The sequence below is a fragment of the Misgurnus anguillicaudatus genome, chromosome 18, assembly GCF_027580225.2.
Source record: "Misgurnus anguillicaudatus chromosome 18, ASM2758022v2, whole genome shotgun sequence".
Lineage (NCBI taxonomy): Eukaryota > Metazoa > Chordata > Actinopteri > Cypriniformes > Cobitidae > Misgurnus > Misgurnus anguillicaudatus.
In genome coordinates, this window is record NC_073354.2 from 2575697 (window position 1) to 2602500 (window position 26804).

At 40.2% G+C, this 26804-nt stretch overlaps 14 non-coding genes across 14 annotated transcripts; all 14 read left to right on the forward strand.

Moving 5' to 3' along the window:
- The first annotated feature begins 680 nt into the window (after positions 1–680).
- LOC141350690 (5S ribosomal RNA) lies at positions 681–799 on the forward strand. The gene has a single exon (XR_012358827.1). It is a non-coding gene; the product is annotated as a 5S ribosomal RNA (ribosomal RNA).
- A 1753-nt stretch (positions 800–2552) lies between these two features.
- Positions 2553–2671, forward strand: LOC141350691 (5S ribosomal RNA). The gene has a single exon (XR_012358829.1). It is a non-coding gene; the product is annotated as a 5S ribosomal RNA (ribosomal RNA).
- Positions 2672–4424: 1753 nt separating this feature from the next.
- Positions 4425–4543, forward strand: LOC141350692 (5S ribosomal RNA). Its single transcript, XR_012358830.1, has one exon. It is a non-coding gene; the product is annotated as a 5S ribosomal RNA (ribosomal RNA).
- A 1753-nt stretch (positions 4544–6296) lies between these two features.
- Positions 6297–6415, forward strand: LOC141350693 (5S ribosomal RNA). Its single transcript, XR_012358831.1, has one exon. It is a non-coding gene; the product is annotated as a 5S ribosomal RNA (ribosomal RNA).
- A 1757-nt stretch (positions 6416–8172) lies between these two features.
- LOC141350694 (5S ribosomal RNA) lies at positions 8173–8291 on the forward strand. Its single transcript, XR_012358832.1, has one exon. It is a non-coding gene; the product is annotated as a 5S ribosomal RNA (ribosomal RNA).
- A 1801-nt stretch (positions 8292–10092) lies between these two features.
- LOC141350695 (5S ribosomal RNA) lies at positions 10093–10211 on the forward strand. The gene has a single exon (XR_012358833.1). It is a non-coding gene; the product is annotated as a 5S ribosomal RNA (ribosomal RNA).
- A 1777-nt stretch (positions 10212–11988) lies between these two features.
- Positions 11989–12107, forward strand: LOC141350696 (5S ribosomal RNA). Its single transcript, XR_012358834.1, has one exon. It is a non-coding gene; the product is annotated as a 5S ribosomal RNA (ribosomal RNA).
- A 1789-nt stretch (positions 12108–13896) lies between these two features.
- Positions 13897–14015, forward strand: LOC141350698 (5S ribosomal RNA). The gene has a single exon (XR_012358836.1). It is a non-coding gene; the product is annotated as a 5S ribosomal RNA (ribosomal RNA).
- A 3110-nt stretch (positions 14016–17125) lies between these two features.
- On the forward strand, positions 17126–17244 carry LOC141350699 (5S ribosomal RNA). Its single transcript, XR_012358837.1, has one exon. It is a non-coding gene; the product is annotated as a 5S ribosomal RNA (ribosomal RNA).
- A 1749-nt stretch (positions 17245–18993) lies between these two features.
- On the forward strand, positions 18994–19112 carry LOC141350700 (5S ribosomal RNA). The gene has a single exon (XR_012358838.1). It is a non-coding gene; the product is annotated as a 5S ribosomal RNA (ribosomal RNA).
- A 1785-nt stretch (positions 19113–20897) lies between these two features.
- LOC141350701 (5S ribosomal RNA) lies at positions 20898–21016 on the forward strand. Its single transcript, XR_012358839.1, has one exon. It is a non-coding gene; the product is annotated as a 5S ribosomal RNA (ribosomal RNA).
- Positions 21017–22769: 1753 nt separating this feature from the next.
- Positions 22770–22888, forward strand: LOC141350702 (5S ribosomal RNA). Its single transcript, XR_012358840.1, has one exon. It is a non-coding gene; the product is annotated as a 5S ribosomal RNA (ribosomal RNA).
- Positions 22889–24641: 1753 nt separating this feature from the next.
- LOC141350703 (5S ribosomal RNA) lies at positions 24642–24760 on the forward strand. Its single transcript, XR_012358841.1, has one exon. It is a non-coding gene; the product is annotated as a 5S ribosomal RNA (ribosomal RNA).
- A 1797-nt stretch (positions 24761–26557) lies between these two features.
- Positions 26558–26676, forward strand: LOC141350704 (5S ribosomal RNA). The gene has a single exon (XR_012358842.1). It is a non-coding gene; the product is annotated as a 5S ribosomal RNA (ribosomal RNA).
- The last annotated feature ends 128 nt before the right edge of the window (positions 26677–26804 follow it).

Genomic DNA, 26804 nt, shown 5'->3' on the forward strand with positions numbered 1-26804 from the left:
TTTGTTACTTTCTCCCCTCGGATGTCTTGTTTGTTTGTTCGTTGGGAGAGCCGGACAGGTATGGATGTCACGTGACGTAGGCTACACTATGCCTTCACGTGGAATTTATAGCTGCCAAATAGAGCGTGTGCCACCCGCTGTACGTTTTGTGATTTTGTTAGCCGGAGTAGGTTAGTTAGGGCGTTGCTGACGCTGAAGATTTATCTATAATTGTTTTCTTTTGTAGATGGAGAGCTTACGTATAGCTAGAGTGTGTACTGGTATTTTCTTGGCGTTTTATGTGGCACGGCTCTTGTCCCTTCTCCCCTCACAACTGTGCACGTGTTCGCTTTCTATGAATAAATATTGTTCCCACTACCCCTTTCACTGGACTTAAGCCCTGCACCTGTATTTGTGTATAATAAACCACTTGGCATCGTAGACGTCTGTTGCGTCCGGGTCTTCTTTGTCCATAACACATACTCCTCCGGACAAAACATTAATAAAACATGCCTGTCATTGCCCTGCTTCCCTGGGTCGTAACTTTTATTTAATGTAGTTTTAATGTTTTACTTTACGTTTATTTATTTATTTATTTATTTATTTATTTAATTAATTAATTAATCTATGTATTTAAATATCTTTTAGTTTTTATACACGTATGGGCATTGTTTAAGAGGCTCGTTTTGACAGCGTCTCTCGCTTACGGCCATACCACCCTGAGCACGCCCGATCTCGTCCGATCTCGGAAGCTAAGCAGGGTCGGGCCTGGTTAGTACTTGGATGGGAGACCGCCTGGGAATACCAGGTGCTGTAAGCTTTTGTCTTTGTCACTTTTCTCCTTTTTACTTCGTTCGCCGCATTTGCTTTCCGGATTCTGCATTGGTTTGTCTTTTCTCCGTCTGTGCGCCAGTCAGAGGATCCGCTCAGTCTCGTCTTTACCCCCCTCCTCCGGCAGGGGGCGGTCAGAGGCTTCCTTTTGGGCTTTTTGCTCAGTGCCCACAGCAGCACGGGGCAGAGGAGCGGTCATTAACAGAGCGCTGCCTGTGTTGCAGGGGATTTGACGCCATTCACGTGTAAGAACGAGCGTATGTGCTGCATGGTCTGTTCTTTCAAGGGCAAAAGTTAGTTAATTTAACCCACCCCCATTCGTTTGCTCCTCTGTAAAGGACAGCGGCTGGGTTAACGAGACACTGCATAAATCATAAGCAGTTGTTAACACCATTACAACGTGCACTCTTTACAAAGCTGTCAAATATTTTTGCGTATCTGTTATTATCACTATTTAGCAAAGACTTTTCATTTTCTATGAATGAATGCTGTGACTAAAAGCTGGCATGGTTTTTATCTATCTATCTATCTATCTATCTATCTATCTATCTATCTATCTATCTATCTATCTATCTATCTATCTATAAACATTTATTCAGTTTTTTACTTGATACATTTATTTATTTATTTATTTATTTATGTATTTGATTTACACAATCATTTATTATTAATTCATTTATTTCTATTTATTAAATTGTCGATTTATTTATTTTTAGTAATTTAATTTATTTTCTATTTAATTATTTATTGATATTTATTGTTACGTTCCTGTGTGAGTTTTGCGTGTTTCTGTCTCTTTCCAGCGATCCGTACCTGCATTCTTCTCAAATCCGTTCATTGGCTGTTTCTGGGGAATCCCGATGACGTCATTCATACCTATACCAATCCCGTTACACGGAATTATGCGAAGCCCATCGCCGTCCCGTTCGCCAGCTTTTTTTGTTTTGTTTTTTGCTGAAATAATGTACCCCATTTTGTTCTGTCGTTCAAACAGTCTCAGTACATTATTGTTTGTGTTTTTTAAAGCTTCGGAACGCCTATTTGTTCTCCCCTGTCCTCTTGTTTGTTACTTTCTCCCCTCGGATGTCTTGTTTGTTTGTTCGTTGGGAGAGCCGGACAGGTATGGATGTCACGTGACGTAGGCTACACTATGCCTTCACGTGGAATTTATAGCTGCCAAATAGAGCGTGTGCCACCCGCTGTACGTTTTGTGATTTTGTTAGCCGGAGTAGGTTAGTTAGGGCGTTGCTGACGCTGAAGATTTATCTATAATTGTTTTCTTTTGTAGATGGAGAGCTTACGTATAGCTAGAGTGTGTACTGGTATTTTCTTGGCGTTTTATGTGGCACGGCTCTTGTCCCTTCTCCCCTCACAACTGTGCACGTGTTCGCTTTCTATGAATAAATATTGTTCCCACTACCCCTTTCACTGGACTTAAGCCCTGCACCTGTATTTGTGTATAATAAACCACTTGGCATCGTAGACGTCTGTTGCGTCCGGGTCTTCTTTGTCCATAACACATACTCCTCCGGACAAAACATTAATAAAACATGCCTGTCATTGCCCTGCTTCCCTGGGTCGTAACTTTTATTTAATGTAGTTTTAATGTTTTACTTTACGTTTATTTATTTATTTATTTATTTATTTATTTAATTAATTAATTAATCTATGTATTTAAATATCTTTTAGTTTTTATACACGTATGGGCATTGTTTAAGAGGCTCGTTTTGACAGCGTCTCTCGCTTACGGCCATACCACCCTGAGCACGCCCGATCTCGTCCGATCTCGGAAGCTAAGCAGGGTCGGGCCTGGTTAGTACTTGGATGGGAGACCGCCTGGGAATACCAGGTGCTGTAAGCTTTTGTCTTTGTCACTTTTCTCCTTTTTACTTCGTTCGCCGCATTTGCTTTCCGGATTCTGCATTGGTTTGTCTTTTCTCCGTCTGTGCGCCAGTCAGAGGATCCGCTCAGTCTCGTCTTTACCCCCCTCCTCCGGCAGGGGGCGGTCAGAGGCTTCCTTTTGGGCTTTTTGCTCAGTGCCCACAGCAGCACGGGGCAGAGGAGCGGTCATTAACAGAGCGCTGCCTGTGTTGCAGGGGATTTGACGCCATTCACGTGTAAGAACGAGCGTATGTGCTGCATGGTCTGTTCTTTCAAGGGCAAAAGTTAGTTAATTTAACCCACCCCCATTCGTTTGCTCCTCTGTAAAGGACAGCGGCTGGGTTAACGAGACACTGCATAAATCATAAGCAGTTGTTAACACCATTACAACGTGCACTCTTTACAAAGCTGTCAAATATTTTTGCGTATCTGTTATTATCACTATTTAGCAAAGACTTTTCATTTTCTATGAATGAATGCTGTGACTAAAAGCTGGCATGGTTTTTATCTATCTATCTATCTATCTATCTATCTATCTATCTATCTATCTATCTATCTATCTATCTATCTATCTATAAACATTTATTCAGTTTTTTACTTGATACATTTATTTATTTATTTATTTATTTATGTATTTGATTTACACAATCATTTATTATTAATTCATTTATTTCTATTTATTAAATTGTCGATTTATTTATTTTTAGTAATTTAATTTATTTTCTATTTAATTATTTATTGATATTTATTGTTACGTTCCTGTGTGAGTTTTGCGTGTTTCTGTCTCTTTCCAGCGATCCGTACCTGCATTCTTCTCAAATCCGTTCATTGGCTGTTTCTGGGGAATCCCGATGACGTCATTCATACCTATACCAATCCCGTTACACGGAATTATGCGAAGCCCATCGCCGTCCCGTTCGCCAGCTTTTTTTGTTTTGTTTTTTGCTGAAATAATGTACCCCATTTTGTTCTGTCGTTCAAACAGTCTCAGTACATTATTGTTTGTGTTTTTTAAAGCTTCGGAACGCCTATTTGTTCTCCCCTGTCCTCTTGTTTGTTACTTTCTCCCCTCGGATGTCTTGTTTGTTTGTTCGTTGGGAGAGCCGGACAGGTATGGATGTCACGTGACGTAGGCTACACTATGCCTTCACGTGGAATTTATAGCTGCCAAATAGAGCGTGTGCCACCCGCTGTACGTTTTGTGATTTTGTTAGCCGGAGTAGGTTAGTTAGGGCGTTGCTGACGCTGAAGATTTATCTATAATTGTTTTCTTTTGTAGATGGAGAGCTTACGTATAGCTAGAGTGTGTACTGGTATTTTCTTGGCGTTTTATGTGGCACGGCTCTTGTCCCTTCTCCCCTCACAACTGTGCACGTGTTCGCTTTCTATGAATAAATATTGTTCCCACTACCCCTTTCACTGGACTTAAGCCCTGCACCTGTATTTGTGTATAATAAACCACTTGGCATCGTAGACGTCTGTTGCGTCCGGGTCTTCTTTGTCCATAACACATACTCCTCCGGACAAAACATTAATAAAACATGCCTGTCATTGCCCTGCTTCCCTGGGTCGTAACTTTTATTTAATGTAGTTTTAATGTTTTACTTTACGTTTATTTATTTATTTATTTATTTATTTATTTAATTAATTAATTAATCTATGTATTTAAATATCTTTTAGTTTTTATACACGTATGGGCATTGTTTAAGAGGCTCGTTTTGACAGCGTCTCTCGCTTACGGCCATACCACCCTGAGCACGCCCGATCTCGTCCGATCTCGGAAGCTAAGCAGGGTCGGGCCTGGTTAGTACTTGGATGGGAGACCGCCTGGGAATACCAGGTGCTGTAAGCTTTTGTCTTTGTCACTTTTCTCCTTTTTACTTCGTTCGCCGCATTTGCTTTCCGGATTCTGCATTGGTTTGTCTTTTCTCCGTCTGTGCGCCAGTCAGAGGATCCGCTCAGTCTCGTCTTTACCCCCCTCCTCCGGCAGGGGGCGGTCAGAGGCTTCCTTTTGGGCTTTTTGCTCAGTGCCCACAGCAGCACGGGGCAGAGGAGCGGTCATTAACAGAGCGCTGCCTGTGTTGCAGGGGATTTGACGCCATTCACGTGTAAGAACGAGCGTATGTGCTGCATGGTCTGTTCTTTCAAGGGCAAAAGTTAGTTAATTTAACCCACCCCCATTCGTTTGCTCCTCTGTAAAGGACAGCGGCTGGGTTAACGAGACACTGCATAAATCATAAGCAGTTGTTAACACCATTACAACGTGCACTCTTTACAAAGCTGTCAAATATTTTTGCGTATCTGTTATTATCACTATTTAGCAAAGACTTTTCATTTTCTATGAATGAATGCTGTGACTAAAAGCTGGCATGGTTTTTATCTATCTATCTATCTATCTATCTATCTATCTATCTATCTATCTATCTATCTATCTATCTATCTATCTATAAACATTTATTCAGTTTTTTACTTGATACATTTATTTATTTATTTATTTATTTATGTATTTGATTTACACAATCATTTATTATTAATTCATTTATTTCTATTTATTAAATTGTCGATTTATTTATTTTTAGTAATTTAATTTATTTTCTATTTAATTATTTATTGATATTTATTGTTACGTTCCTGTGTGAGTTTTGCGTGTTTCTGTCTCTTTCCAGCGATCCGTACCTGCATTCTTCTCAAATCCGTTCATTGGCTGTTTCTGGGGAATCCCGATGACGTCATTCATACCTATACCAATCCCGTTACACGGAATTATGCGAAGCCCATCGCCGTCCCGTTCGCCAGCTTTTTTTGTTTTGTTTTTTGCTGAAATAATGTACCCCATTTTGTTCTGTCGTTCAAACAGTCTCAGTACATTATTGTTTGTGTTTTTTAAAGCTTCGGAACGCCTATTTGTTCTCCCCTGTCCTCTTGTTTGTTACTTTCTCCCCTCGGATGTCTTGTTTGTTTGTTCGTTGGGAGAGCCGGACAGGTATGGATGTCACGTGACGTAGGCTACACTATGCCTTCACGTGGAATTTATAGCTGCCAAATAGAGCGTGTGCCACCCGCTGTACGTTTTGTGATTTTGTTAGCCGGAGTAGGTTAGTTAGGGCGTTGCTGACGCTGAAGATTTATCTATAATTGTTTTCTTTTGTAGATGGAGAGCTTACGTATAGCTAGAGTGTGTACTGGTATTTTCTTGGCGTTTTATGTGGCACGGCTCTTGTCCCTTCTCCCCTCACAACTGTGCACGTGTTCGCTTTCTATGAATAAATATTGTTCCCACTACCCCTTTCACTGGACTTAAGCCCTGCACCTGTATTTGTGTATAATAAACCACTTGGCATCGTAGACGTCTGTTGCGTCCGGGTCTTCTTTGTCCATAACACATACTCCTCCGGACAAAACATTAATAAAACATGCCTGTCATTGCCCTGCTTCCCTGGGTCGTAACTTTTATTTAATGTAGTTTTAATGTTTTACTTTACGTTTATTTATTTATTTATTTATTTATTTATTTAATTAATTAATTAATCTATGTATTTAAATATCTTTTAGTTTTTATACACGTATGGGCATTGTTTAAGAGGCTCGTTTTGACAGCGTCTCTCGCTTACGGCCATACCACCCTGAGCACGCCCGATCTCGTCCGATCTCGGAAGCTAAGCAGGGTCGGGCCTGGTTAGTACTTGGATGGGAGACCGCCTGGGAATACCAGGTGCTGTAAGCTTTTGTCTTTGTCACTTTTCTCCTTTTTACTTCGTTCGCCGCATTTGCTTTCCGGATTCTGCATTGGTTTGTCTTTTCTCCGTCTGTGCGCCAGTCAGAGGATCCGCTCAGTCTCGTCTTTACCCCCCTCCTCCGGCAGGGGGCGGTCAGAGGCTTCCTTTTGGGCTTTTTGCTCAGTGCCCACAGCAGCACGGGGCAGAGGAGCGGTCATTAACAGAGCGCTGCCTGTGTTGCAGGGGATTTGACGCCATTCACGTGTAAGAACGAGCGTATGTGCTGCATGGTCTGTTCTTTCAAGGGCAAAAGTTAGTTAATTTAACCCACCCCCATTCGTTTGCTCCTCTGTAAAGGACAGCGGCTGGGTTAACGAGACACTGCATAAATCATAAGCAGTTGTTAACACCATTACAACGTGCACTCTTTACAAAGCTGTCAAATATTTTTGCGTATCTGTTATTATCACTATTTAGCAAAGACTTTTCATTTTCTATGAATGAATGCTGTGACTAAAAGCTGGCATGGTTTTTATCTATCTATCTATCTATCTATCTATCTATCTATCTATCTATCTATCTATCTATCTATCTATCTATCTATCTATAAACATTTATTCAGTTTTTTACTTGATACATTTATTTATTTATTTATTTATTTATGTATTTGATTTACACAATCATTTATTATTAATTCATTTATTTCTATTTATTAAATTGTCGATTTATTTATTTTTAGTAATTTAATTTATTTTCTATTTAATTATTTATTGATATTTATTGTTACGTTCCTGTGTGAGTTTTGCGTGTTTCTGTCTCTTTCCAGCGATCCGTACCTGCATTCTTCTCAAATCCGTTCATTGGCTGTTTCTGGGGAATCCCGATGACGTCATTCATACCTATACCAATCCCGTTACACGGAATTATGCGAAGCCCATCGCCGTCCCGTTCGCCAGCTTTTTTTGTTTTGTTTTTTGCTGAAATAATGTACCCCATTTTGTTCTGTCGTTCAAACAGTCTCAGTACATTATTGTTTGTGTTTTTTAAAGCTTCGGAACGCCTATTTGTTCTCCCCTGTCCTCTTGTTTGTTACTTTCTCCCCTCGGATGTCTTGTTTGTTTGTTCGTTGGGAGAGCCGGACAGGTATGGATGTCACGTGACGTAGGCTACACTATGCCTTCACGTGGAATTTATAGCTGCCAAATAGAGCGTGTGCCACCCGCTGTACGTTTTGTGATTTTGTTAGCCGGAGTAGGTTAGTTAGGGCGTTGCTGACGCTGAAGATTTATCTATAATTGTTTTCTTTTGTAGATGGAGAGCTTACGTATAGCTAGAGTGTGTACTGGTATTTTCTTGGCGTTTTATGTGGCACGGCTCTTGTCCCTTCTCCCCTCACAACTGTGCACGTGTTCGCTTTCTATGAATAAATATTGTTCCCACTACCCCTTTCACTGGACTTAAGCCCTGCACCTGTATTTGTGTATAATAAACCACTTGGCATCGTAGACGTCTGTTGCGTCCGGGTCTTCTTTGTCCATAACACATACTCCTCCGGACAAAACATTAATAAAACATGCCTGTCATTGCCCTGCTTCCCTGGGTCGTAACTTTTATTTAATGTAGTTTTAATGTTTTACTTTACGTTTATTTATTTATTTATTTATTTATTTATTTAATTAATTAATTAATCTATGTATTTAAATATCTTTTAGTTTTTATACACGTATGGGCATTGTTTAAGAGGCTCGTTTTGACAGCGTCTCTCGCTTACGGCCATACCACCCTGAGCACGCCCGATCTCGTCCGATCTCGGAAGCTAAGCAGGGTCGGGCCTGGTTAGTACTTGGATGGGAGACCGCCTGGGAATACCAGGTGCTGTAAGCTTTTGTCTTTGTCACTTTTCTCCTTTTTACTTCGTTCGCCGCATTTGCTTTCCGGATTCTGCATTGGTTTGTCTTTTCTCCGTCTGTGCGCCAGTCAGAGGATCCGCTCAGTCTCGTCTTTACCCCCCTCCTCCGGCAGGGGGCGGTCAGAGGCTTCCTTTTGGGCTTTTTGCTCAGTGCCCACAGCAGCACGGGGCAGAGGAGCGGTCATTAACAGAGCGCTGCCTGTGTTGCAGGGGATTTGACGCCATTCACGTGTAAGAACGAGCGTATGTGCTGCATGGTCTGTTCTTTCAAGGGCAAAAGTTAGTTAATTTAACCCACCCCCATTCGTTTGCTCCTCTGTAAAGGACAGCGGCTGGGTTAACGAGACACTGCATAAATCATAAGCAGTTGTTAACACCATTACAACGTGCACTCTTTACAAAGCTGTCAAATATTTTTGCGTATCTGTTATTATCACTATTTAGCAAAGACTTTTCATTTTCTATGAATGAATGCTGTGACTAAAAGCTGGCATGGTTTTTATCTATCTATCTATCTATCTATCTATCTATCTATCTATCTATCTATCTATCTATCTATCTATCTATCTATCTATCTATCTATCTATCTATCTATCTATCTATCTATCTATCTATAAACATTTATTCAGTTTTTTACTTGATACATTTATTTATTTATTTATTTATTTATTTATGTATTTGATTTACACAATCATTTATTATTAATTCATTTATTTCTATTTATTAAATTGTCGATTTATTTATTTTTAGTAATTTAATTTATTTTCTATTTAATTATTTATTGATATTTATTGTTACGTTCCTGTGTGAGTTTTGCGTGTTTCTGTCTCTTTCCAGCGATCCGTACCTGCATTCTTCTCAAATCCGTTCATTGGCTGTTTCTGGGGAATCCCGATGACGTCATTCATACCTATACCAATCCCGTTACACGGAATTATGCGAAGCCCATCGCCGTCCCGTTCGCCAGCTTTTTTTGTTTTGTTTTTTGCTGAAATAATGTACCCCATTTTGTTCTGTCGTTCAAACAGTCTCAGTACATTATTGTTTGTGTTTTTTAAAGCTTCGGAACGCCTATTTGTTCTCCCCTGTCCTCTTGTTTGTTACTTTCTCCCCTCGGATGTCTTGTTTGTTTGTTCGTTGGGAGAGCCGGACAGGTATGGATGTCACGTGACGTAGGCTACACTATGCCTTCACGTGGAATTTATAGCTGCCAAATAGAGCGTGTGCCACCCGCTGTACGTTTTGTGATTTTGTTAGCCGGAGTAGGTTAGTTAGGGCGTTGCTGACGCTGAAGATTTATCTATAATTGTTTTCTTTTGTAGATGGAGAGCTTACGTATAGCTAGAGTGTGTACTGGTATTTTCTTGGCGTTTTATGTGGCACGGCTCTTGTCCCTTCTCCCCTCACAACTGTGCACGTGTTCGCTTTCTATGAATAAATATTGTTCCCACTACCCCTTTCACTGGACTTAAGCCCTGCACCTGTATTTGTGTATAATAAACCACTTGGCATCGTAGACGTCTGTTGCGTCCGGGTCTTCTTTGTCCATAACACATACTCCTCCGGACAAAACATTAATAAAACATGCCTGTCATTGCCCTGCTTCCCTGGGTCGTAACTTTTATTTAATGTAGTTTTAATGTTTTACTTTACGTTTATTTATTTATTTATTTATTTATTTATTTAATTAATTAATTAATCTATGTATTTAAATATCTTTTAGTTTTTATACACGTATGGGCATTGTTTAAGAGGCTCGTTTTGACAGCGTCTCTCGCTTACGGCCATACCACCCTGAGCACGCCCGATCTCGTCCGATCTCGGAAGCTAAGCAGGGTCGGGCCTGGTTAGTACTTGGATGGGAGACCGCCTGGGAATACCAGGTGCTGTAAGCTTTTGTCTTTGTCACTTTTCTCCTTTTTACTTCGTTCGCCGCATTTGCTTTCCGGATTCTGCATTGGTTTGTCTTTTCTCCGTCTGTGCGCCAGTCAGAGGATCCGCTCAGTCTCGTCTTTACCCCCCTCCTCCGGCAGGGGGCGGTCAGAGGCTTCCTTTTGGGCTTTTTGCTCAGTGCCCACAGCAGCACGGGGCAGAGGAGCGGTCATTAACAGAGCGCTGCCTGTGTTGCAGGGGATTTGACGCCATTCACGTGTAAGAACGAGCGTATGTGCTGCATGGTCTGTTCTTTCAAGGGCAAAAGTTAGTTAATTTAACCCACCCCCATTCGTTTGCTCCTCTGTAAAGGACAGCGGCTGGGTTAACGAGACACTGCATAAATCATAAGCAGTTGTTAACACCATTACAACGTGCACTCTTTACAAAGCTGTCAAATATTTTTGCGTATCTGTTATTATCACTATTTAGCAAAGACTTTTCATTTTCTATGAATGAATGCTGTGACTAAAAGCTGGCATGGTTTTTATCTATCTATCTATCTATCTATCTATCTATCTATCTATCTATCTATCTATCTATCTATCTATCTATCTATCTATCTATCTATCTATCTATCTATAAACATTTATTCAGTTTTTTACTTGATACATTTATTTATTTATTTATTTATTTATGTATTTGATTTACACAATCATTTATTATTAATTCATTTATTTCTATTTATTAAATTGTCGATTTATTTATTTTTAGTAATTTAATTTATTTTCTATTTAATTATTTATTGATATTTATTGTTACGTTCCTGTGTGAGTTTTGCGTGTTTCTGTCTCTTTCCAGCGATCCGTACCTGCATTCTTCTCAAATCCGTTCATTGGCTGTTTCTGGGGAATCCCGATGACGTCATTCATACCTATACCAATCCCGTTACACGGAATTATGCGAAGCCCATCGCCGTCCCGTTCGCCAGCTTTTTTTGTTTTGTTTTTTGCTGAAATAATGTACCCCATTTTGTTCTGTCGTTCAAACAGTCTCAGTACATTATTGTTTGTGTTTTTTAAAGCTTCGGAACGCCTATTTGTTCTCCCCTGTCCTCTTGTTTGTTACTTTCTCCCCTCGGATGTCTTGTTTGTTTGTTCGTTGGGAGAGCCGGACAGGTATGGAAGTCACGTGACGTAGGCTACACTATGCCTCCACGTGGAATTTATAGCTGCCAAATAGAGCGTGTGCCACCCGCTGTACGTTTTGTGATTTTGTTAGCCGGAGTAGGTTAGTTAGGGCGTTGCTGACGCTGAAGATTTATCTATAATTGTTTTCTTTTGTAGATGGAGAGCTTACGTATAGCTAGAGTGTGTTCTGGTATTTTCTTGGCTTTTTATGTGGCACGGCTCTTGTCCCTTCTCCCCTCACAACTGTGCACGTGTTCGCTTTCTATGAATAAATATTGTTCCCACTACCCCTTTCACTGGACTTAAGCCCTGCACCTGTATTTGTGTATAATAAACCACTTGGCATCGTAGACGTCTGTTGCGTCCGGGTCTTCTTTGTCCATAACACATACTCCTCCGGACAAAACATTAATAAAACATGCCTGTCATTGCCCTGCTTCCCTGGGTCGTAACTTTTATTTAATGTAGTTTTAATGTTTTACTTTACGTTTATTTATTTATTTATTTATTTATTTATTTAATTAATTAATTAATCTATGTATTTAAATATCTTTTAGTTTTTATACACGTATGGGCATTGTTTAAGAGGCTCGTTTTGACAGCGTCTCTCGCTTACGGCCATACCACCCTGAGCACGCCCGATCTCGTCCGATCTCGGAAGCTAAGCAGGGTCGGGCCTGGTTAGTACTTGGATGGGAGACCGCCTGGGAATACCAGGTGCTGTAAGCTTTTGTCTTTGTCACTTTTCTCCTTTTTACTTCGTTCGCCGCATTTGCTTTCCGGATTCTGCATTGGTTTGTCTTTTCTCCGTCTGTGCGCCAGTCAGAGGATCCGCTCAGTCTCGTCTTTACCCCCCTCCTCCGGCAGGGGGCGGTCAGAGGCTTCCTTTTGGGCTTTTTGCTCAGTGCCCACAGCAGCACGGGGCAGAGGAGCGGTCATTAACAGAGCGCTGCCTGTGTTGCAGGGGATTTGACGCCATTCACGTGTAAGAACGAGCGTATGTGCTGCATGGTCTGTTCTTTCAAGGGCAAAAGTTAGTTAATTTAACCCACCCCCATTCGTTTGCTCCTCTGTAAAGGACAGCGGCTGGGTTAACGAGACACTGCATAAATCATAAGCAGTTGTTAACACCATTACAACGTGCACTCTTTACAAAGCTGTCAAATATTTTTGCGTATCTGTTATTATCACTATTTAGCAAAGACTTTTCATTTTCTATGAATGAATGCTGTGACTAAAAGCTGGCATGGTTTTTATCTATCTATCTATCTATCTATCTATCTATCTATCTATCTATCTATCTATCTATCTATCTATCTATCTATCTATCTATCTATCTATCTATCTATCTATCTATCTATAAACATTTATTCAGTTTTTTACTTGATACATTTATTTATTTATTTATTTATTTATGTATTTGATTTACACAATCATTTATTATTAATTCATTTATTTCTATTTATTAAATTGTCGATTTATTTATTTTTAGTAATTTAATTTATTTTCTATTTAATTATTTATTGATATTTATTGTTACGTTCCTGTGTGAGTTTTGCGTGTTTCTGTCTCTTTCCAGCGATCCGTACCTGCATTCTTCTCAAATCCGTTCATTGGCTGTTTCTGGGGAATCCCGATGACGTCATTCATACCTATACCAATCCCGTTACACGGAATTATGCGAAGCCCATCGCCGTCCCGTTCGCCAGCTTTTTTTGTTTTGTTTTTTGCTGAAATAATGTACCCCATTTTGTTCTGTCGTTCAAACAGTCTCAGTACATTATTGTTTGTGTTTTTTAAAGCTTCGGAACGCCTATTTGTTCTCCCCTGTCCTCTTGTTTGTTACTTTCTCCCCTCGGATGTCTTGTTTGTTTGTTCGTTGGGAGAGCCGGACAGGTATGGATGTCACGTGACGTAGGCTACACTATGCCTTCACGTGGAATTTATAGCTGCCAAATAGAGCGTGTGCCACCCGCTGTACGTTTTGTGATTTTGTTAGCCGGAGTAGGTTAGTTAGGGCGTTGCTGACGCTGAAGATTTATCTATAATTGTTTTCTTTTGTAGATGGAGAGCTTACGTATAGCTAGAGTGTGTACTGGTATTTTCTTGGCGTTTTATGTGGCACGGCTCTTGTCCCTTCTCCCCTCACAACTGTGCACGTGTTCGCTTTCTATGAATAAATATTGTTCCCACTACCCCTTTCACTGGACTTAAGCCCTGCACCTGTATTTGTGTATAATAAACCACTTGGCATCGTAGACGTCTGTTGCGTCCGGGTCTTCTTTGTCCATAACACATACTCCTCCGGACAAAACATTAATAAAACATGCCTGTCATTGCCCTGCTTCCCTGGGTCGTAACTTTTATTTAATGTAGTTTTAATGTTTTACTTTACGTTTATTTATTTATTTATTTATTTATTTATTTAATTAATTAATTAATCTATGTATTTAAATATCTTTTAGTTTTTATACACGTATGGGCATTGTTTAAGAGGCTCGTTTTGACAGCGTCTCTCGCTTACGGCCATACCACCCTGAGCACGCCCGATCTCGTCCGATCTCGGAAGCTAAGCAGGGTCGGGCCTGGTTAGTACTTGGATGGGAGACCGCCTGGGAATACCAGGTGCTGTAAGCTTTTGTCTTTGTCACTTTTCTCCTTTTTACTTCGTTCGCCGCATTTGCTTTCCGGATTCTGCATTGGTTTGTCTTTTCTCCGTCTGTGCGCCAGTCAGAGGATCCGCTCAGTCTCGTCTTTACCCCCCTCCTCCGGCAGGGGGCGGTCAGAGGCTTCCTTTTGGGCTTTTTGCTCAGTGCCCACAGCAGCACGGGGCAGAGGAGCGGTCATTAACAGAGCGCTGCCTGTGTTGCAGGGGATTTGACGCCATTCACGTGTAAGAACGAGCGTATGTGCTGCATGGTCTGTTCTTTCAAGGGCAAAAGTTAGTTAATTTAACCCACCCCCATTCGTTTGCTCCTCTGTAAAGGACAGCGGCTGGGTTAACGAGACACTGCATAAATCATAAGCAGTTGTTAACACCATTACAACGTGCACTCTTTACAAAGCTGTCAAATATTTTTGCGTATCTGTTATTATCACTATTTAGCAAAGACTTTTCATTTTCTATGAATGAATGCTGTGACTAAAAGCTGGCATGGTTTTTATCTATCTATCTATCTATCTATCTATCTATCTATCTATCTATCTATCTATCTATCTATCTATCTATAAACATTTATTCAGTTTTTTACTTGATACATTTATTTATTTATTTATTTATTTATGTATTTGATTTACACAATCATTTATTATTAATTCATTTATTTCTATTTATTAAATTGTCGATTTATTTATTTTTAGTAATTTAATTTATTTTCTATTTAATTATTTATTGATATTTATTGTTACGTTCCTGTGTGAGTTTTGCGTGTTTCTGTCTCTTTCCAGCGATCCGTACCTGCATTCTTCTCAAATCCGTTCATTGGCTGTTTCTGGGGAATCCCGATGACGTCATTCATACCTATACCAATCCCGTTACACGGAATTATGCGAAGCCCATCGCCGTCCCGTTCGCCAGCTTTTTTTGTTTTGTTTTTTGCTGAAATAATGTACCCCATTTTGTTCTGTCGTTCAAACAGTCTCAGTACATTATTGTTTGTGTTTTTTAAAGCTTCGGAACGCCTATTTGTTCTCCCCTGTCCTCTTGTTTGTTACTTTCTCCCCTCGGATGTCTTGTTTGTTTGTTCGTTGGGAGAGCCGGACAGGTATGGATGTCACGTGACGTAGGCTACACTATGCCTTCACGTGGAATTTATAGCTGCCAAATAGAGCGTGTGCCACCCGCTGTACGTTTTGTGATTTTGTTAGCCGGAGTAGGTTAGTTAGGGCGTTGCTGACGCTGAAGATTTATCTATAATTGTTTTCTTTTGTAGATGGAGAGCTTACGTATAGCTAGAGTGTGTACTGGTATTTTCTTGGCGTTTTATGTGGCACGGCTCTTGTCCCTTCTCCCCTCACAACTGTGCACAGGGCCGGAGTGGGGCCACTTTTCAGCCCGGGAGTTTCAGGCCCAAGACCGGCCCACTTTTTCCATAGTGTTATTCCAAATTAGCACTTTTTTCAAATTGGATAAATAAAGCAACAGTTCAGCTTTTACTATAGTTTTTTATTAATATCATGGTTAAACAAATAAGGTTAAAGTTAAATAATATTTCACTTAAGATGAGAAGTTAACAAAAATATTCCTCTACACTCTAAAAAGGCTGTGTTATTTTTTACCCATAATGGGTAAATATTGGACAGAACACATGCTGGGTTAAAAATAACCCAATGTTGGGTTGTTGTTATACAACCATGGATTATAATAACCCAACAGTTGGGTTAAAACAACCCAGCATTGGGTCAATTTTAACCCAGCAGCGTGTTCTGTCCAATATTCACCCATTATGGGTCAAAAACAACCCAGCCCAGTCTATTCCAAAAGGAAAGGTTGATAAATGATTAGCATTGCTAATGCTATGACGCCTATGATTAATCAGGTGCAAATAGAAATATAAAACCCAGTCCTAATTTAAAAAGAAAACAATTTGACAAAAATATTGAATCCAATATTGGGTAAATATATAGCATAAAAAATGATTTATAAGCTTTTTTTAGGCTGCTCATTTTTGACTGAGAACACAAAAGGTGTTATATGGTTCTGAACACAACCTGAGGGTTAAATAACTTTAATTTATATTGTTTACTCATTGCCTCCTCGTTTTTAGCGGCGAACTGGCTTATCTGCTGCTCAGAAACTGCTTGCATAATATTTGCAAAGTCTATGAATTCATGTATACACAAAAGGCTAATATTTTAACAAAAAAATGTTGGCTTGTAAATAGTTTAAAAACGGTATTAGCCGAATAATTAAGTTGCTAATGCTAACCATTACTAGGCTTATTTCTCTTTAAGTTACCTGTTGTCACTTTTGTTTGTCCTCTTGAAAATAAATCTGTAAGTTTGGCACATTTGGCACATTTGGCAGCATCCTCCTACAATGGCTTTTTTCTTCAACCTGTTTGTTTACGCCCTCCTCCTCTCAGACGCGTTGTGTTACAGTAGCGCCGGCCCAGCCTACCGGAGAAAAGTTTTGGAATAGACGCGCTATGGACCGAACCAACTCTATGGGAGGGGAGGGGGAAACTCCTTCACATGGTACAACCCATGCAGAGGCTGCGCGCTGTAGTGTCAATGCGAAACGTGTGAAGTGTCATTTAAGAGAAGACAGACTCACTAACGTGACAAATGTAAAAAAAAAAAAAAAAACTTGACCGGCCCAAAAGTGAAGCGGCCCACCGGGAATCCTCCCGGTTCTCCCGATTACCCACTCCGGGCCTGACTGTGCACGTGTTCGCTTTCTATGAATAAATATTGTTCCCACTACCCCTTTCACTGGACTTAAGCCCTGCACCTGTATTTGTGTATAATAAACCACTTGGCATCGTAGACGTCTGTTGCGTCCGGGTCTTCTTTGTCCATAACACATACTCCTCCGGACAAAACATTAATAAAACATGCCTGTCATTGCCCTGCTTCCCTGGGTCGTAACTTTTATTTAATGTAGTTTTAATGTTTTACTTTACGTTTATTTATTTATTTATTTATTTATTTATTTAATTAATTAATTAATCTATGTATTTAAATATCTTTTAGTTTTTATACACGTATGGGCATTGTTTAAGAGGCTCGTTTTGACAGCGTCTCTCGCTTACGGCCATACCACCCTGAGCACGCCCGATCTCGTCCGATCTCGGAAGCTAAGCAGGGTCGGGCCTGGTTAGTACTTGGATGGGAGACCGCCTGGGAATACCAGGTGCTGTAAGCTTTTGTCTTTGTCACTTTTCTCCTTTTTACTTCGTTCGCCGCATTTGCTTTCCGGATTCTGCATTGGTTTGTCTTTTCTCCGTCTGTGCGCCAGTCAGAGGATCCGCTCAGTCTCGTCTTTACCCCCCTCCTCCGGCAGGGGGCGGTCAGAGGCTTCCTTTTGGGCTTTTTGCTCAGTGCCCACAGCAGCACGGGGCAGAGGAGCGGTCATTAACAGAGCGCTGCCTGTGTTGCAGGGGATTTGACGCCATTCACGTGTAAGAACGAGCGTATGTGCTGCATGGTCTGTTCTTTCAAGGGCAAAAGTTAGTTAATTTAACCCACCCCCATTCGTTTGCTCCTCTGTAAAGGACAGCGGCTGGGTTAACGAGACACTGCATAAATCATAAGCAGTTGTTAACACCATTACAACGTGCACTCTTTACAAAGCTGTCAAATATTTTTGCGTATCTGTTATTATCACTATTTAGCAAAGACTTTTCATTTTCTATGAATGAATGCTGTGACTAAAAGCTGGCATGGTTTTTATCTATCTATCTATCTATCTATCTATCTATCTATCTATCTATCTATCTATCTATCTATCTATCTATAAACATTTATTCAGTTTTTTACTTGATACATTTATTTATTTATTTATTTATTTATGTATTTGATTTACACAATCATTTATTATTAATTCATTTATTTCTATTTATTAAATTGTCGATTTATTTATTTTTAGTAATTTAATTTATTTTCTATTTAATTATTTATTGATATTTATTGTTACGTTCCTGTGTGAGTTTTGCGTGTTTCTGTCTCTTTCCAGCGATCCGTACCTGCATTCTTCTCAAATCCGTTCATTGGCTGTTTCTGGGGAATCCCGATGACGTCATTCATACCTATACCAATCCCGTTACACGGAATTATGCGAAGCCCATCGCCGTCCCGTTCGCCAGCTTTTTTTGTTTTGTTTTTTGCTGAAATAATGTACCCCATTTTGTTCTGTCGTTCAAACAGTCTCAGTACATTATTGTTTGTGTTTTTTAAAGCTTCGGAACGCCTATTTGTTCTCCCCTGTCCTCTTGTTTGTTACTTTCTCCCCTCGGATGTCTTGTTTGTTTGTTCGTTGGGAGAGCCGGACAGGTATGGATGTCACGTGACGTAGGCTACACTATGCCTTCACGTGGAATTTATAGCTGCCAAATAGAGCGTGTGCCACCCGCTGTACGTTTTGTGATTTTGTTAGCCGGAGTAGGTTAGTTAGGGCGTTGCTGACGCTGAAGATTTATCTATAATTGTTTTCTTTTGTAGATGGAGAGCTTACGTATAGCTAGAGTGTGTACTGGTATTTTCTTGGCGTTTTATGTGGCACGGCTCTTGTCCCTTCTCCCCTCACAACTGTGCACGTGTTCGCTTTCTATGAATAAATATTGTTCCCACTACCCCTTTCACTGGACTTAAGCCCTGCACCTGTATTTGTGTATAATAAACCACTTGGCATCGTAGACGTCTGTTGCGTCCGGGTCTTCTTTGTCCATAACACATACTCCTCCGGACAAAACATTAATAAAACATGCCTGTCATTGCCCTGCTTCCCTGGGTCGTAACTTTTATTTAATGTAGTTTTAATGTTTTACTTTACGTTTATTTATTTATTTATTTATTTATTTATTTAATTAATTAATTAATCTATGTATTTAAATATCTTTTAGTTTTTATACACGTATGGGCATTGTTTAAGAGGCTCGTTTTGACAGCGTCTCTCGCTTACGGCCATACCACCCTGAGCACGCCCGATCTCGTCCGATCTCGGAAGCTAAGCAGGGTCGGGCCTGGTTAGTACTTGGATGGGAGACCGCCTGGGAATACCAGGTGCTGTAAGCTTTTGTCTTTGTCACTTTTCTCCTTTTTACTTCGTTCGCCGCATTTGCTTTCCGGATTCTGCATTGGTTTGTCTTTTCTCCGTCTGTGCGCCAGTCAGAGGATCCGCTCAGTCTCGTCTTTACCCCCCTCCTCCGGCAGGGGGCGGTCAGAGGCTTCCTTTTGGGCTTTTTGCTCAGTGCCCACAGCAGCACGGGGCAGAGGAGCGGTCATTAACAGAGCGCTGCCTGTGTTGCAGGGGATTTGACGCCATTCACGTGTAAGAACGAGCGTATGTGCTGCATGGTCTGTTCTTTCAAGGGCAAAAGTTAGTTAATTTAACCCACCCCCATTCGTTTGCTCCTCTGTAAAGGACAGCGGCTGGGTTAACGAGACACTGCATAAATCATAAGCAGTTGTTAACACCATTACAACGTGCACTCTTTACAAAGCTGTCAAATATTTTTGCGTATCTGTTATTATCACTATTTAGCAAAGACTTTTCATTTTCTATGAATGAATGCTGTGACTAAAAGCTGGCATGGTTTTTATCTATCTATCTATCTATCTATCTATCTATCTATCTATCTATCTATCTATCTATCTATCTATCTATCTATCTATCTATCTATCTATCTATCTATCTATCTATAAACATTTATTCAGTTTTTTACTTGATACATTTATTTATTTATTTATTTATTTATGTATTTGATTTACACAATCATTTATTATTAATTCATTTATTTCTATTTATTAAATTGTCGATTTATTTATTTTTAGTAATTTAATTTATTTTCTATTTAATTATTTATTGATATTTATTGTTACGTTCCTGTGTGAGTTTTGCGTGTTTCTGTCTCTTTCCAGCGATCCGTACCTGCATTCTTCTCAAATCCGTTCATTGGCTGTTTCTGGGGAATCCCGATGACGTCATTCATACCTATACCAATCCCGTTACACGGAATTATGCGAAGCCCATCGCCGTCCCGTTCGCCAGCTTTTTTTGTTTTGTTTTTTGCTGAAATAATGTACCCCATTTTGTTCTGTCGTTCAAACAGTCTCAGTACATTATTGTTTGTGTTTTTTAAAGCTTCGGAACGCCTATTTGTTCTCCCCTGTCCTCTTGTTTGTTACTTTCTCCCCTCGGATGTCTTGTTTGTTTGTTCGTTGGGAGAGCCGGACAGGTATGGATGTCACGTGACGTAGGCTACACTATGCCTTCACGTGGAATTTATAGCTGCCAAATAGAGCGTGTGCCACCCGCTGTACGTTTTGTGATTTTGTTAGCCGGAGTAGGTTAGTTAGGGCGTTGCTGACGCTGAAGATTTATCTATAATTGTTTTCTTTTGTAGATGGAGAGCTTACGTATAGCTAGAGTGTGTACTGGTATTTTCTTGGCGTTTTATGTGGCACGGCTCTTGTCCCTTCTCCCCTCACAACTGTGCACGTGTTCGCTTTCTATGAATAAATATTGTTCCCACTACCCCTTTCACTGGACTTAAGCCCTGCACCTGTATTTGTGTATAATAAACCACTTGGCATCGTAGACGTCTGTTGCGTCCGGGTCTTCTTTGTCCATAACACATACTCCTCCGGACAAAACATTAATAAAACATGCCTGTCATTGCCCTGCTTCCCTGGGTCGTAACTTTTATTTAATGTAGTTTTAATGTTTTACTTTACGTTTATTTATTTATTTATTTATTTATTTATTTAATTAATTAATTAATCTATGTATTTAAATATCTTTTAGTTTTTATACACGTATGGGCATTGTTTAAGAGGCTCGTTTTGACAGCGTCTCTCGCTTACGGCCATACCACCCTGAGCACGCCCGATCTCGTCCGATCTCGGAAGCTAAGCAGGGTCGGGCCTGGTTAGTACTTGGATGGGAGACCGCCTGGGAATACCAGGTGCTGTAAGCTTTTGTCTTTGTCACTTTTCTCCTTTTTACTTCGTTCGCCGCATTTGCTTTCCGGATTCTGCATTGGTTTGTCTTTTCTCCGTCTGTGCGCCAGTCAGAGGATCCGCTCAGTCTCGTCTTTACCCCCCTCCTCCGGCAGGGGGCGGTCAGAGGCTTCCTTTTGGGCTTTTTGCTCAGTGCCCACAGCAGCACGGGGCAGAGGAGCGGTCATTAACAGAGCGCTGCCTGTGTTGCAGGGGATTTGACGCCATTCACGTGTAAGAACGAGCGTATGTGCTGCATGGTCTGTTCTTTCAAGGGCAAAAGTTAGTTAATTTAACCCACCCCCATTCGTTTGCTCCTCTGTAAAGGACAGCGGCTGGGTTAACGAGACACTGCATAAATCATAAGCAGTTGTTAACACCATTACAACGTGCACTCTTTACAAAGCTGTCAAATATTTTTGCGTATCTGTTATTATCACTATTTAGCAAAGACTTTTCATTTTCTATGAATGAATGCTGTGACTAAAAGCTGGCATGGTTTTTATCTATCTATCTATCTATCTATCTATCTATCTATCTATCTATCTATCTATCTATCTATCTATCTATCTATAAACATTTATTCAGTTTTTTACTTGATACATTTATTTATTTATTTATTTATTTATGTATTTGATTTACACAATCATTTATTATTAATTCATTTATTTCTATTTATTAAATTGTCGATTTATTTATTTTTAGTAATTTAATTTATTTTCTATTTAATTATTTATTGATATTTATTGTTACGTTCCTGTGTGAGTTTTGCGTGTTTCTGTCTCTTTCCAGCGATCCGTACCTGCATTCTTCTCAAATCCGTTCATTGGCTGTTTCTGGGGAATCCCGATGACGTCATTCATACCTATACCAATCCCGTTACACGGAATTATGCGAAGCCCATCGCCGTCCCGTTCGCCAGCTTTTTTTGTTTTGTTTTTTGCTGAAATAATGTACCCCATTTTGTTCTGTCGTTCAAACAGTCTCAGTACATTATTGTTTGTGTTTTTTAAAGCTTCGGAACGCCTATTTGTTCTCCCCTGTCCTCTTGTTTGTTACTTTCTCCCCTCGGATGTCTTGTTTGTTTGTTCGTTGGGAGAGCCGGACAGGTATGGATGTCACGTGACGTAGGCTACACTATGCCTTCACGTGGAATTTATAGCTGCCAAATAGAGCGTGTGCCACCCGCTGTACGTTTTGTGATTTTGTTAGCCGGAGTAGGTTAGTTAGGGCGTTGCTGACGCTGAAGATTTATCTATAATTGTTTTCTTTTGTAGATGGAGAGCTTACGTATAGCTAGAGTGTGTACTGGTATTTTCTTGGCGTTTTATGTGGCACGGCTCTTGTCCCTTCTCCCCTCACAACTGTGCACGTGTTCGCTTTCTATGAATAAATATTGTTCCCACTACCCCTTTCACTGGACTTAAGCCCTGCACCTGTATTTGTGTATAATAAACCACTTGGCATCGTAGACGTCTGTTGCGTCCGGGTCTTCTTTGTCCATAACACATACTCCTCCGGACAAAACATTAATAAAACATGCCTGTCATTGCCCTGCTTCCCTGGGTCGTAACTTTTATTTAATGTAGTTTTAATGTTTTACTTTACGTTTATTTATTTATTTATTTATTTATTTATTTAATTAATTAATTAATCTATGTATTTAAATATCTTTTAGTTTTTATACACGTATGGGCATTGTTTAAGAGGCTCGTTTTGACAGCGTCTCTCGCTTACGGCCATACCACCCTGAGCACGCCCGATCTCGTCCGATCTCGGAAGCTAAGCAGGGTCGGGCCTGGTTAGTACTTGGATGGGAGACCGCCTGGGAATACCAGGTGCTGTAAGCTTTTGTCTTTGTCACTTTTCTCCTTTTTACTTCGTTCGCCGCATTTGCTTTCCGGATTCTGCATTGGTTTGTCTTTTCTCCGTCTGTGCGCCAGTCAGAGGATCCGCTCAGTCTCGTCTTTACCCCCCTCCTCCGGCAGGGGGCGGTCAGAGGCTTCCTTTTGGGCTTTTTGCTCAGTGCCCACAGCAGCACGGGGCAGAGGAGCGGTCATTAACAGAGCGCTGCCTGTGTTGCAGGGGATTTGACGCCATTCACGTGTAAGAACGAGCGTATGTGCTGCATGGTCTGTTCTTTCAAGGGCAAAAGTTAGTTAATTTAACCCACCCCCATTCGTTTGCTCCTCTGTAAAGGACAGCGGCTGGGTTAACGAGACACTGCATAAATCATAAGCAGTTGTTAACACCATTACAACGTGCACTCTTTACAAAGCTGTCAAATATTTTTGCGTATCTGTTATTATCACTATTTAGCAAAGACTTTTCATTTTCTATGAATGAATGCTGTGACTAAAAGCTGGCATGGTTTTTATCTATCTATCTATCTATCTATCTATCTATCTATCTATCTATCTATCTATCTATCTATCTATCTATCTATAAACATTTATTCAGTTTTTTACTTGATACATTTATTTATTTATTTATTTATTTATGTATTTGATTTACACAATCATTTATTATTAATTCATTTATTTCTATTTATTAAATTGTCGATTTATTTATTTTTAGTAATTTAATTTATTTTCTATTTAATTATTTATTGATATTTATTGTTACGTTCCTGTGTGAGTTTTGCGTGTTTCTGTCTCTTTCCAGCGATCCGTACCTGCATTCTTCTCAAATCCGTTCATTGGCTGTTTCTGGGGAATCCCGATGACGTCATTCATACCTATACCAATCCCGTTACACGGAATTATGCGAAGCCCATCGCCGTCCCGTTCGCCAGCTTTTTTTGTTTTGTTTTTTGCTGAAATAATGTACCCCATTTTGTTCTGTCGTTCAAACAGTCTCAGTACATTATTGTTTGTGTTTTTTAAAGCTTCGGAACGCCTATTTGTTCTCCCCTGTCCTCTTGTTTGTTACTTTCTCCCCTCGGATGTCTTGTTTGTTTGTTCGTTGGGAGAGCCGGACAGGTATGGATGTCACGTGACGTAGGCTACACTATGCCTTCACGTGGAATTTATAGCTGCCAAATAGAGCGTGTGCCACCCGCTGTACGTTTTGTGATTTTGTTAGCCGGAGTAGGTTAGTTAGGGCGTTGCTGACGCTGAAGATTTATCTATAATTGTTTTCTTTTGTAGATGGAGAGCTTACGTATAGCTAGAGTGTGTACTGGTATTTTCTTGGCGTTTTATGTGGCACGGCTCTTGTCCCTTCTCCCCTCACAACTGTGCACGTGTTCGCTTTCTATGAATAAATATTGTTCCCACTACCCCTTTCACTGGACTTAAGCCCTGCACCTGTATTTGTGTATAATAAACCACTTGGCATCGTAGACGTCTGTTGCGTCCGGGTCTTCTTTGTCCATAACACATACTCCTCCGGACAAAACATTAATAAAACATGCCTGTCATTGCCCTGCTTCCCTGGGTCGTAACTTTTATTTAATGTAGTTTTAATGTTTTACTTTACGTTTATTTATTTATTTATTTATTTATTTATTTAATTAATTAATTAATCTATGTATTTAAATATCTTTTAGTTTTTATACACGTATGGGCATTGTTTAAGAGGCTCGTTTTGACAGCGTCTCTCGCTTACGGCCATACCACCCTGAGCACGCCCGATCTCGTCCGATCTCGGAAGCTAAGCAGGGTCGGGCCTGGTTAGTACTTGGATGGGAGACCGCCTGGGAATACCAGGTGCTGTAAGCTTTTGTCTTTGTCACTTTTCTCCTTTTTACTTCGTTCGCCGCATTTGCTTTCCGGATTCTGCATTGGTTTGTCTTTTCTCCGTCTGTGCGCCAGTCAGAGGATCCGCTCAGTCTCGTCTTTACCCCCCTCCTCCGGCAGGGGGCGGTCAGAGGCTTCCTTTTGGGCTTTTTGCTCAGTGCCCACAGCAGCACGGGGCAGAGGAGCGGTCATTAACAGAGCGCTGCCTGTGTTGCAGGGGATTTGACGCCATTCACGTGTAAGAACGAGCGTATGTGCTGCATGGTCTGTTCTTTCAAGGGCAAAAGTTAGTTAATTTAACCCACCCCCATTCGTTTGCTCCTCTGTAAAGGACAGCGGCTGGGTTAACGAGACACTGCATAAATCATAAGCAGTTGTTAACACCATTACAACGTGCACTCTTTACAAAGCTGTCAAATATTTTTGCGTATCTGTTATTATCACTATTTAGCAAAGACTTTTCATTTTCTATGAATGAATGCTGTGACTAAAAGCTGGCATGGTTTTTATCTATCTATCTATCTATCTATCTATCTATCTATCTATCTATCTATCTATCTATCTATCTATCTATCTATCTATCTATCTATCTATCTATCTATCTATCTATCTATCTATCTATAAACATTTATTCAGTTTTTTACTTGATACATTTATTTATTTATTTATTTATTTATGTATTTGATTTACACAATCATTTATTATTAATTCATTTATTTCTATTTATTAAATTGTCGATTTATTTATTTTTAGTAATTTAATTTATTTTCTATTTAATTATTTATTGATATTTATTGTTACGTTCCTGTGTGAGTTTTGCGTGTTTCTGTCTCTTTCCAGCGATCCGTACCTGCATTCTTCTCAAATCCGTTCATTGGCTGTTTCTGGGGAATCCCGATGACGTCATTCATACCTATACCAATCCCGTTACACGGAATTATGCGAAGCCCATCGCCGTCCCGTTCGCCAGCTTTTTTTGTTTTGTTTTTTGCTGAAATAATGTACCCCATTTTGTTCTGTCGTTCAAACAGTCTCAGTACATTATTGTTTGTGTTTTTTAAAGCTTCGGAACGCCTATTTGTTCTCCCCTGTCCTCTTGTTTGTTACTTTCTCCCCTCGGATGTCTTGTTTGTTTGTTCGTTGGGAGAGCCGGACAGGTATGGATGTCACGTGACGTAGGCTACACTATGCCTTCACGTGGAATTTATAGCTGCCAAATAGAGCGTGTGCCACCCGCTGTACGTTTTGTGATTTTGTTAGCCGGAGTAGGTTAGTTAGGGCGTTGCTGACGCTGAAGATTTATCTATAATTGTTTTCTTTTGTAGATGGAGAGCTTACGTATAGCTAGAGTGTGTACTGGTATTTTCTTGGCGTTTTATGTGGCACGGCTCTTGTCCCTTCTCCCCTCACAACTGTGCACGTGTTCGCTTTCTATGAATAAATATTGTTCCCACTACCCCTTTCACTGGACTTAAGCCCTGCACCTGTATTTGTGTATAATAAACCACTTGGCATCGTAGACGTCTGTTGCGTCCGGGTCTTCTTTGTCCATAACACATACTCCTCCGGACAAAACATTAATAAAACATGCCTGTCATTGCCCTGCTTCCCTGGGTCGTAACTTTTATTTAATGTAGTTTTAATGTTTTACTTTACGTTTATTTATTTATTTATTTATTTATTTATTTAATTAATTAATTAATCTATGTATTTAAATATCTTTTAGTTTTTATACACGTATGGGCATTGTTTAAGAGGCTCGTTTTGACAGCGTCTCTCGCTTACGGCCATACCACCCTGAGCACGCCCGATCTCGTCCGATCTCGGAAGCTAAGCAGGGTCGGGCCTGGTTAGTACTTGGATGGGAGACCGCCTGGGAATACCAGGTGCTGTAAGCTTTTGTCTTTGTCACTTTTCTCCTTTTTACTTCGTTCGCCGCATTTGCTTTCCGGATTCTGCATTGGTTTGTCTTTTCTCCGTCTGTGCGCCAGTCAGAGGATCCGCTCAGTCTCGTCTTTACCCCCCT